Source organism: Dendrobates tinctorius, unplaced genomic scaffold (assembly GCF_039654945.1).
Source record: "Dendrobates tinctorius isolate UK_male_01 unplaced genomic scaffold, ASM3965494v1 ptg000574l, whole genome shotgun sequence".
NCBI classification, from domain to species: Eukaryota; Metazoa; Chordata; class Amphibia; order Anura; family Dendrobatidae; genus Dendrobates; species Dendrobates tinctorius.
The window spans coordinates 23,021-34,829 of record NW_027362232.1 but is presented as its reverse complement, the minus strand read 5'-3'; the positions used below and the strand labels follow the sequence as shown (position 1 = coordinate 34,829).

Genomic DNA, 11,809 nt, shown 5'->3' with positions numbered 1-11,809 from the left:
CCATGGTAACCCATTAGCACCCTGCAATCATACAGCGCACGGGGTGGGAGGGTGGAGATGGGAGCCGATTTATGCCAGTGTCAGGGCCTTAGCATCTAAATGGTTAATAGCGGAAACTCCACCATTAGCTGTTACAGGCAGTAATTAGTAGGCACCAATCACAATTCATGAGGAAGGATAAAGAAGTATTAAAATGTCTGCTGCCCATAGCAACCAATCACAGTGCAGCTTTCATCTCTCAATGTGCTCTTTTACAGTGATAGCTGCGTTGTGACTGGTTGCTATCGGTAACACAGACTTCCTTGTACACAGTGTTATAAAGCTGCCACGCTGCCCCCATATAGCACGTTTACACTCCGTGCACAATGGCGGCAGCTCAGGTGTGTGCATCGGATAAATGACAATGTACAGGGACGTCATGAACATGTGGCAGACACATTTCCCTCCATTAATAAGTATGGCGGCTACAAGAACTCTAGTTCTTCATCTAATATATAAAGCTCAATGTGTGTGTGTGTGTATGTATGTATGTCCGGGATTGGCATCTGCAGCGTCGTAGCTACAGCCACAAAATTTTGCACACTCACACGTCTGGACCCCGAGAGCGTCATAGGCTATGTTATGAGGCGAAATCTTAACCCCGCGCGTTCCAATTCACCAAACAATTTTGCCTATTATTCTTGTCATTTCTATGGTGTTATCGTCCTTCTGTAAAGCTGGAAATAGCACAATTTATTACCGTGCCAACACAGACCATCCTCTGACACAGACTGCAGGGGGAGCCCAGTATCACACAGGATAGAATTAGTTACACGGCTCAGCAGTCAGTATCACACAAAATAGGATTAGATACACGGCTCAGCAGTCAGTATCACACAGAATAGGATTAGATACACGGCTCTGCAGTCAGTATCACACAGGATAGGGTTATTTGTCAAAACTATAGGTGAAACAAGAGCGCAATAGGGTCTTATCCGGGTGATTTAAAAGGGATAACAAAGAAATATACTCACCCTTTCCAGGAAAGAGTCAAGCATATAAGATCAGTTTATCAGCCTGCTGAGGAAGAAGTATTATGGACTTCGAAACGCGTTGGGAATTAAAAGGTTAATTCATCTACACGATTTGGATCTGATATTTTGTCTGGCAGCGCACTTTAAGTCCAAGAATTTTATTCCAAAGAGTTACAGGATAGGGTTAGATACACGGCTCAGCAGACGGTATCACACAGGATAGGATTAGATACACAGCTCAGCAGAAAGTATCACACAGGAGAGGATTACGTACACAGCTCAGCAGACATTATCACACAGGGTAGGGTTAGATACACATGTTGTTTATCAAAAGGCTTTTGAATGAGTTGAAAATAAAATACTATCAATACTTGGGTAATCGTTTAGTTAATTTGTGTTGCAAATCTGTAGTGTTGAATATATGATGTGAAATGTTTTTATGTGCAATATAATCTTTATAATTTGTTATAACTAACCACAGTTGGTTACTATGCCTGGCAACTCCGGGCTCTTCAGCTAGTATTAATATAAAGCCGCTCCGTCCTGACCACGGTATTACACACATACTGCACACATGACAATCACTGGAGCACGGATCATACGGGACATAGAGCAGATGTCACCGGCTCCTTGGCCGTTTCTTGTGCAGCAGCTGTAGGTGTCACATCCATCGCAGCACTCACAGCCCTGGCTGCACTCAGCCGGACAGCAGGAGCAGCAGCAGCCTGGGGGGAGAGACTCGTGAGAGGACAGCCGCAATGACAGATGTCACATTGTATGCACACTGACCAAACCCGAGTATTACAGGAAGCTGTCAACATGATTTTTACTTATAAAGGTAAAGGTATGGCTGTATAGGCGTTTTCTGCACAATAAAATTAGACATTTTTTGTACAGATCCCAAATGTCAGTTATGAGAAATCTAGAGTAGAAAGGATATGCTGGAAGTGCATAGACATGTCAGTGCACCTGCAAGAATCAGTCTAAGTGCATTAACATGCCCCAGTGCACTTCCAGCCTGATTTGCATATGGCTTCTACACCAGATTACTCATGACTGGCACATGGGATTTCTACATAAATTGTATCATTAGCAGAAAATTGCTAAAAAAAAGTCATGTCCCTAGCTACACTGTTTCTCTTTAACTGCGAATTTCTCAAACATTTATTACATTAGCGATGTTCCGACATGGTGGAATTCCACTCTGCACATGTTCAGATTCACTAGTAGGATTTTTTATGGATTAAAACGTGCGCTGCCAGACCATCACTCCTCACAAATTGTGTGCTTGATATATTTTTTTTCCCAACGCGTTTCGAGGTCATAAAACCTCTTCCTCAGGGGATGACATGTACAGGCAGGTAAAGATATTGCCGGTTTTATACATACACAGTTCAAATATTGGCGCCAAGAGTCACATGTTGGGAAGGGGATAAAGGTCAGAGGTCATCAGTGTAAATGTTTAAAAACTTAGTACATCCAACAAAATTAATTCATTTGGTGTGTTTCCAGGTAAATGATTGAGAAGAAAAAGAGAGAGTGAAGAAAAATAAAGGAGAAATAAAACATAAAAGAATGAAGAAAGCGCTAAACGAACCCGCAGAAAAGGAACAAAAAGAAGTGATAGCCGCTGTATAATCCGCTACTCCAAGTGAGCAGAGGATCTGTTACTGAGAGAGAAAGAGAAAAAAAATAAAAATAAATGAAAGTCTTTATGTGAAAATATATGATATTGATAAGAATAAAAATGATGTGAATATTATTAGAAATGGATATGTTAAAATCTTTATTAGTATATAAAATACAGTAAAAATTGGATGAATAAAAAATATATATGAATAAAAAATATATATGAATAAAATATGTATGAATAAATATATATATACATATATGAATAAAAACGAGTCTGACCCAATGCAAAAATAAGTTAATAAAAACAGAGATGGTGTATGCATGTCTGATAAACCTATTAGAATCGCTGGAGAAAGGACGCTTCTATAGACAGTCCCGAGGTCAGAGGCACACAGAAGAGGGAGCCGATTCAAAGAGGGAAATATGCCCAGAGGATCAGAAGGAGAAAGATCGCGTCCAGAGGAAGAAGGGAAAAAAGAAGGAACAGGAGAGTCCCACACCCTGGAAGCGTGAAACAAGTGCAATAAAATTATATTATTATACATGCAGTAACTTATACACAATAAAACTACAGATGATAAGACCAGAAATAGTAAAAGACGCATGACAGGTTCAGAGAGCGGTAGCCAGAGTTGAAACATGAAAACGCAATCTTAAAAATATGTTGCACAAAAAAATAAATAAGAATAAACTTTATTAAACTGAATATCTATTTAAAAAAATTATTCAGACCAGGGGCTGAGCTGTCAAATTATCTTTACAGGAAAACTTCAGTGATTTCGTTAAGACCATTAGGTCTTAAAGTATTCAGCCTATAAATCCAAAAAACTTCCTTTCTGTTAAGTGACCCCATTCTGTCAGTAATATTATTCGGAATATGTTCAATGGGGCTGATTTTCAAACCATTTGGATTTTTATTATGCTCAACTGTACAATGCCTAGAAAGACCATGCTTCAAAAACCCTTTTTTAATATTGTGTCTGTGAGAGTTAATTCTCAAATGCAGTGGTTGGAAATGGCTGAGGAACATTCCTGCAGATCAATATAGAAGAATAAGGAAAAATTGTACAGACACGGAAGTTTTTAAGGACCAGGCAGAATTATTAAAAAATAGGTTTACCGATAAAAATTACCCTGATAATTTACTTACAAATGCCTTCAACAAATGCATCAATCTATCTCAAGATAGTCTTATTAATGGCATTAAAACGGTTAAATCCAAAAGCAATAAATTTATGACTAACTTTATTACGCAATTTTGTTCCGAACACATAGAAATTAGGAAAATTCTGAGGAGTAACTGGCATATTTTATTGAATGACCCCGTATTGCAGAAATTCCTCCCAAGTAACCCTGGTGTAACGTTTAGAAGAGCCCCCACCATTAAGAGCACAGTGGCTCCTAGCCGGTTAAAAAATGTCAAAAGTAGTAGTGAATTTTTATCTGCCTATAAAACCCCCCTTAAGGGTATTTTTAAATGCGGCAAGAGGAACTGTCTATGTTGTACTTGTATCGCACATAAAGATAAGAACTTTAAATCAACTAGTACGAACGAAGTTTTCCCTGTTAAGGAGTTTCTTTCCTGCACCACTGACTTTGTGATTTATTTGATTGAGTGCGAATGCGGTAAGCAGTATGTGGGGAGGACAACCCAACCACTGCATTTGAGAATTAACTCTCACAGACACAATATTAAAAAAGGGTTTTTGAAGCATGGTCTTTCTAGGCATTGTACAGTTGAGCATAATAAAAATCCAAATGGTTTGAAAATCAGCCCCATTGAACATATTCCGAATAATATTACTGACAGAATGGGGTCACTTAACAGAAAGGAAGTTTTTTGGATTTATAGGCTGAATACTTTAAGACCTAATGGTCTTAACGAAATCACTGAAGTTTTCCTGTAAAGATAATTTGACAGCTCAGCCCCTGGTCTGAATAATTTTTTTAAATAGATATTCAGTTTAATAAAGTTTATTCTTATTTATTTTTTTGTGCAACATATTTTTAAGATTGCGTTTTCATGTTTCAACTCTGGCTACCGCTCTCTGAACCTGTCATGCGTCTTTTACTATTTCTGGTTTTATCATCTGTAGTTTTATTGTGTATAAGTTACTGCATGTATAATAATATAATTTTATTGCACTTGTTTCACGCTTCCAGGGTGTGGGACTCTCCTGTTCCTTCTTTTTTCCCTTCTTCCTCTGGACGCGATCTTTCTCCTTCTGATCCTCTGGGCATATTTCCCTCTTTGAATCGGCTCCCTCTTCTGTGTGCCTCTGACCTCGGGACTGTCTATAGAAGCGTCCTTTCTCCAGCGATTCTAATAGGTTTATCAGACATGCATACACCATCTCTGTTTTTATTAACTTATTTTTGCATTGGGTCAGACTCGTTTTTATTCATATATGTATATATATATTTATTCATACATATTTTATTCATATATATTTTTTATTCATATATATTTTTTATTCATCCAATTTTTACTGTATTTTATATACTAATAAAGATTTTAACATATCCATTTCTAATAATATTCACATCATTTTTATTCTTATCAATATCATATATTTTCACATAAAGACTTTCATTTATTTTTTTTTTTTTTCTCTTTCTCTCTCAGTAACAGATCCTCTGCTCACTTGGAGTAGCGGATTATACAGCGGCTATCACTTCTTTTTGTTCCTTTTCTGCGGGTTCGTTTAGCGCTTTCTTCATTCTTTTATGTTTTATTTCTCCTTTATTTTTCTTCACTCTCTCTTTTTCTTCTCAATCATTTACCTGGAAACACACCAAATGAATTAATTTTGTTGGATGTACTAAGTTTTTAAACATTTACACTGATGACCTCTGACCTTTATCCCCTTCCCAACATGTGACTCTTGGCGCCAATATTTGAACTGTGTATGTATAAAACCGGCAATATCTTTACCTGCCTGTACATGTCATCCCCTGAGGAAGAGGTTTTATGACCTCGAAACGCGTTGGGAAATAAATATATCAAGCACACAATTTGTGAGGAGTGATGGTCTGGCAGCGCACGTTTTAATCCATAAAAAATCCTACTAGTGAATCTGAAGATTTATGGCCACAGCATGGTCATTTGGATGTGCAGCAAGCTGACCACGTTTCTCTATGCCTGTTACTCTCCTATATACGGTGAGTATAAATTATTGTTTGATATCTTGGTTTTCTCAGATAAGACCCTATTGCGCTTTTTTCCTTGCAGTTTCAATTACTCTGCAAATGTTGCAGCGGCTGTGGCAGCAGTGACAAGCCCTGGGGCAGCATGTCCTTTTGTATAGCCTGGGCCAACGCAGTGTGGACATGGTGCAAATCAAGCTTGCAGAGTGGGCAAAGATGAAGTACCTCTGCAATCTTCTGCACAGTTTTGGAATGGCTACTTGGTTAGTGCTGACGATGCCGTCATCAACATCACTATTCTAGTTATCTACTGGAGCCCACTTTGAATAGTCTGCATGAGGAGGTGATGGTTCCAGAGGAAGAGTTTGAAGCAGAGGAGTATGTGGAAGGGGTAACAATATCCCAAATTTCCTGACTGTCATCACACAGGCAGGTGCCTTGGGTGGGTGGTTTACAGCGATCAAGGGGGTTTCATGGTACCAGACAAACTGTCAGTGAAGATGCAGGAGCCAAGGAACAAATTGAGGATGAGGTGACGCACAACAGTCAGGAGATGAAGAGAATAATGCTATGCTCTCTGTTGTCCATAGTTGGCGGGAGGGGACATAGGAAACAACCTTGAGTGTTACCCCGCCAAGAACACAGCATGGACTTGGACCTCATGGAAGTGCCCAACACATGAGCGCCTTTTTGCTCCACTATCTTCAGCATGATGCCCTTATTCTTAGGGTTAGAAACAGTGCTGACTACTGGGTTGTCACTCTATTTGACCGACGGTCCAAGAGTAAATTTAGCCAGATGCTTCCCTCCCCAGAAAAGGATGCACTCATGCTGGAGTATCGAAATACTCCTGTAGAAAATGTTGAGTGTTTTTTCCCCAAGACAGCTGTGAGGCACACAGTGTGCATTCCAGTTGTAGACGTCCAACCCCTGGAACGTCAAGGCGTAATCGCCAAAACATTAGCAGCAGCAGCAGTGTAAGTGGTATAAGCAATTTCTGTGACTCATTTAATACTTTTGTAGGCCAGCCCATGCACCAGCGGAATAGAATAAAAGTCAGACACGTTTTGAAAGACTGGAGAGGATGGTGCAGGAGTACCTGAAGCTCAATATCAATGCCATCGGGGGGGAGGAGGTTGGACTGATTTACATTTTGGTCTTCAAAAATGGAAAAGTGGCATGGGCTCGCCTATCACATCTTGGAGACTTTGTCATGCCTGGAAGCCAGCGTTCCCTCAGAACATCACTTCAGCGCTGCTGCTGATGTCCTGATGCATAAGCACATCTGGCTGTCCCCTCAAAGTGTAGACCGCCTAATTTTCAATAAAATTAACAAGTCATGGATCTCCGATGACTTTTGCACCCCAGTCGCAGATTTGTGAACATATATTCCCTTTAAAACAATTTTTAATAATATTGATGTTAAAAAACACCTTCCCACTTGGGAAGGTGTTTTTTAACATCAATATTATTAAAAAATGTTTTTAAGGGAATATATGCTCACTACTTTGATTCTATTGTTCGTTTTCCAGTTGCAGATTGAGCAGACTAGATGACAGTATTGTTTTTAGTGTCATGTATTGATCTTGCGTTATTGCTGTCTGTGCCATCTTTGTAGTGGCTTCTGGGCCTGCTGTTGCTACTGCTGCTGATTTTACTAACAATTTTTTGAAATGTGGAGACTCCAAGTTGGGTCTCCATCTGGTGGGTTGCTCGTGTAAGTAGGGCGCCCAGACCTGCACTTACTTTCAGTCAACTACCTGTGTTACTATTGTTACATTTTTCTATCAATAGTAGTCCATGAAACTGAGGTTTGTGCCATCTGAGTGTGGATGGAATAAAAAAAATGGAGGTGTTGCATGAGGTGTGAGGTCGCCCAGCTAAGAAGGCTTACACCACTCCCTTAACCATCAGGTCTTCATTGAAACGTCAATGCCTAGCTGTAATTACTGGGCCAGGCTTTGATACCTCATGCATGGCCCATGGCTGACTGCTGCTGTGACATTTGCAAATTTGTACTGTGTGAAAATTGATGCAACTTTTCATGGTGTTTGCCCCTAATGTTAGCTGTTTGGGATGCTTTTTTGTCACACCTTAAGGTGTTGTCTATGTGTTTGATTTTGCTTCCCATTGACTCTAATGGGATTCAAGTACGTTTGTTAAACCGTTTGGCAAAAGGCGGTCTGTTTGGCTTTTTCTCTTCCATAACAGAAACCCTCTATCACACAAAAGCACCAACCAACAATAGGGAGGAGGATAGAGACAGGTAGGAATAAACTAAATGGGAAACAGGGATTAGGAAATAAACACAAACATTCAAAAGAATACCTCTGCAACTCTACAATAACTACTTTCCAAAACGCTTAGCTGAAGCACACCTCACAGGAAGATGAATCTCCAGTAGCAAAAACAAACTCCTATTCAGCACAGCATCTCCTAAGAGGAAGGAAGCAGAGCTTTCACTGGCAAGACAGAGGGTATGGCCAGGTTTTCGGCTGTGTGCCCACGATGCGATTTTTAAGTGTTTTTGCCGCAATTTTCGGCGCAAAAACATTGCAAAAATGTTTAAAAATCGTGGACAGAACGCCCCCCATGCATTCCTATGGCATTCCGCACATGCTGTGCTAATGCTGCGCTTTTTTCCGCGGCGGAATCGCCTCGCAGAAAAAAATCGCAGCATGATCATTCTTTTGTGCGAAATCGCAAAGAATTGCCGCGATTCCACACCCATAGGAATGCATGAGAATCGCTTACTTCCCGCATGTGGCTATGCCCACCATGCGGGAAGTTAAGCGTCTCATGTGTGGTTGGTACCCACGGTGTGGAGGAGAGGAGACTGTCCTCCAGGCCATGGGTACCATACCCCTGTAAAAAAAAAATAAAAAAAATAAAAATTAAAAAAATCGGGGTATATTTACCTTCCGACGTCCCGCGCTGCATTCCCGGGCCTCAGCGTTCCCAGTAATGCCTTGTGGCAAGGTCCTGTGATGACGTAGTCTCGCAAGATCGCTATAGTAACGCGAGACCAACGTCATCACAGGTCTCGCAAGGCATTGCTGGGAACGCTGAGTCCCGGGATGGCAGCGCGGGACGCCGGAAGGTAAATATACCCCGATTTTTTATTTTTTTAATCATTTTTAACATTTTATCTTTTACTATTGATGCTGCATAGGCGGCCTCAATAGTAAAAAGCTGCTCACACTTGTCAAACACTATGTCAAGTGCTTGAGAAAATCGAGGCAAAATCGCGATCAGAATCGCGGTAAAATCGCGTGGAAAAAACGCGCGATTTCTGGGAAGGAGTCCGGTTTCCACTGTGCGTTTTAAAACGCTACGTGGGCACATAGCCTTCTAGGAAGAGGTAACGACCAGATCAGAAGCAGCTGAAATGGAGCTGCATGTTTCTGACCAACATAGAATGGGTTGTTAACCTCTTCAGCACCAAACAAAACTTAATTTGATATGTGATCCAAAAATATTTGGAATTGAGATTGCAAAATCTGAAGAAATTAGTCTATATGCCTAATGAAGAGACCTGAGTAGTCTCGAAAGCTTGCAATTTGTTACCATCTTTTCAGTTAGCCATTGAAAGGTATCAACCACTGAGGACTCTCAATTCTGAATATTTTTCCGTCTACTTGCTAACACGGTACAAAGATATATATCTTTCCTGAATCAATATGGGATCCAAATACCCAGGCTAAATGGAAGATCTGAGATTCACAATACGCAGTGAACTTCTGCCCACAGGATGGCGTGACACACTCGTGACAACAATAGGGTCTTATCCAGGATAAAAGTTTGATGAATAAAAGTAAAACCGCTCACCTTGTAAGGTTGTGTGAGACACATCACTGAAGGAACATAAAGACAAGATGCAGCAGGTTCCATAAAATATCAATAAAGGTAACCGGATTGTAAGTATCTCTTTGATCTCTGGAATTATGACTCGAGTTATAGTAGATGAAATTGGAAGTTTATTGTCGTCGCGTTTCAGAGTCCACTGACTCCTTCCTCAGGACAATTGATTGATTTTTGTATGGTTGTCCTGAGGAAGGAGTCGGTGGATGCTGAAACGTGTCAACAATAAAACAGCAATTTCATCTACTATAATTAAAGTCATAATTCTAGAGAGCACAGAAACACTTCCAATCCGGTTACCTTTATAAATAGTTGCAAGTGAAGTTTATGTATGAGATAACCAAGATGATTGTTTATAAAATGATCGGCGTCTCACGGTGGAAGCAGTAGTGGATGGTGAGATATGGAGCCTGAAAGGCAAAAGGTCAAAACATTGTTGCTCTTTTGCTCCTCATATTTGTCTTAGGATCGTCCTGTGTTGATTTCTAGGGGAGTGTTTTGTTTTCTCTTGTGGGTTCTATTTTTAGTATCGGCTTTTTTTAATATTTATTTGTTCTAATAATTTTTAGTAAATATATTACTACTTTTTATTTTTTAATACAGATTATATGGAAAAAAAAACATTGGGAAAAAAATACATTTATCAACAAAACCTGATTTAAACAAGAGGTTATTTTTTCATGAGGACTTCACCGTAACCTTATTATGTGAATTGTGCAGCATCAGGGATTAATGTTCTGTCCTGAAGGTTTAGAGCTGGAGCGGCCTCTGCTGGTCACACCTAGTACTGCACAGCACATAGAAGCATTTTATTGGTTTGGCCAGTAGGTGTCAGTAGCGCTCAGTGTAACAGCATCACAGAGAGATCAGGAGACAGAAAAGTAGAATCAAACCTACATATATTTGGTATCACCCGATCAATAAAAAAAAAAAAAGGATTAACCTGATCTCTAAACGGTGTAGCGAGAAAAAAATCAAAATGCCAGAATTACCTTTTTTGGTCATAGTGACACTGCATTAAAATGCAATAACGGACGATCAAAAGAACGTATCTGCGCCAATGTGGTATCATTAACCCCTTTCTGCCATATGACGTACTATCCCCGTCTATGTGCCCTGGGACTTAATTCCCAGGGACGGGATAGTACGTCATAGCGATCAGTGGCGTTCACGGGGTGAGCGCCGCTGATCGCAGCCGGGCGTCAGCTGATTATCACAGCTGACACCCGGCACTATGTGTCAGGGGCGGTCACGGACTGCCCTCGACACGTTAACCCCTGGCACACTGCGATCAAACACGAGCATCGGCAGGGAGGGGGCTCCCTCCGTGCTTCCCTGTGCCCCCCGTAGCAGCGCGGATCCAATATGGTGGTGGGGGCCTGCAGGGAGCTGGCTTCCTCACTGCCTGCAAAACGCAGACATGAGGAAGCCTGCTTCAATGCCTTTGTCAGATCGCTGATCTGTGATGTGACAGATCAGCGATCTGTCACATGACAGTGATGTCCCCCCTGGGACAGTATAAGGTTAAAAAAAAAAAAAAAAAAAAAAAAAAAGGTAAAAATAATTTATAAAAAAAAAAAATATTCCCTAATAAATTCATTTTTTGGAAATAAAAAAAAAACACAATAAAAGTACACATATTTGGTATCGCCGCGTCCGTAACGACCTGCCCTATAAAACTGTTTAGTTAACCCCTTTACTGAACCCCTTAAAAAATAAAAATAAAAAAAAAGCAAAAATTAATGCTTTATTATCATACCACCGAACAAAAAGTGCAATGACGCGCGATCAAAGACGGATATAAATAACCATGGTACCGCTGAAAACGTCATCTTGTCCCGCAAAAAACGAGCCGCCATACAGCATCATCAGCGAAAAAATAAAAAAAGCTATAGCTCGCAGAATAAAGCGATGGAAAAATAATTATTTTTTATATAAAATTGTTTTCATTGCATAAAAGCGCCAAAACATAAAAAAAACCCATATAAATGAGGTATCGCACGCAGAACGGTGTAAACGCACCCCCCCAAAACAAATTCTTGAAATGCTGGTTTTTGTTCATTCCGCGTCCCAAAAATCGGAATAAAAAGCGATCAAAAAATATCACGTGCCCGAAAATGGTACCAATAAAAACGTCAACTCGTCCCACAAAAAAT

The 11,809-nt window shown here is 40.2% G+C and overlaps 1 long non-coding RNA gene across 1 annotated transcript in view; it reads right to left on the bottom strand.

Annotated features, from left to right (window-relative positions):
- Positions 1-5,157: 5,157 nt before the first annotated feature.
- The window catches only part of LOC141078560 (uncharacterized), a 29,646-nt gene continuing 22,994 nt past the window's right edge, over positions 5,158-11,809 (bottom strand). Inside the window, exon 3 of the long non-coding RNA XR_012227962.1 lies at positions 5,158-5,429. This is a non-coding gene — a long non-coding RNA (uncharacterized lncRNA). The remainder of the gene's footprint in view (positions 5,430-11,809) is intronic.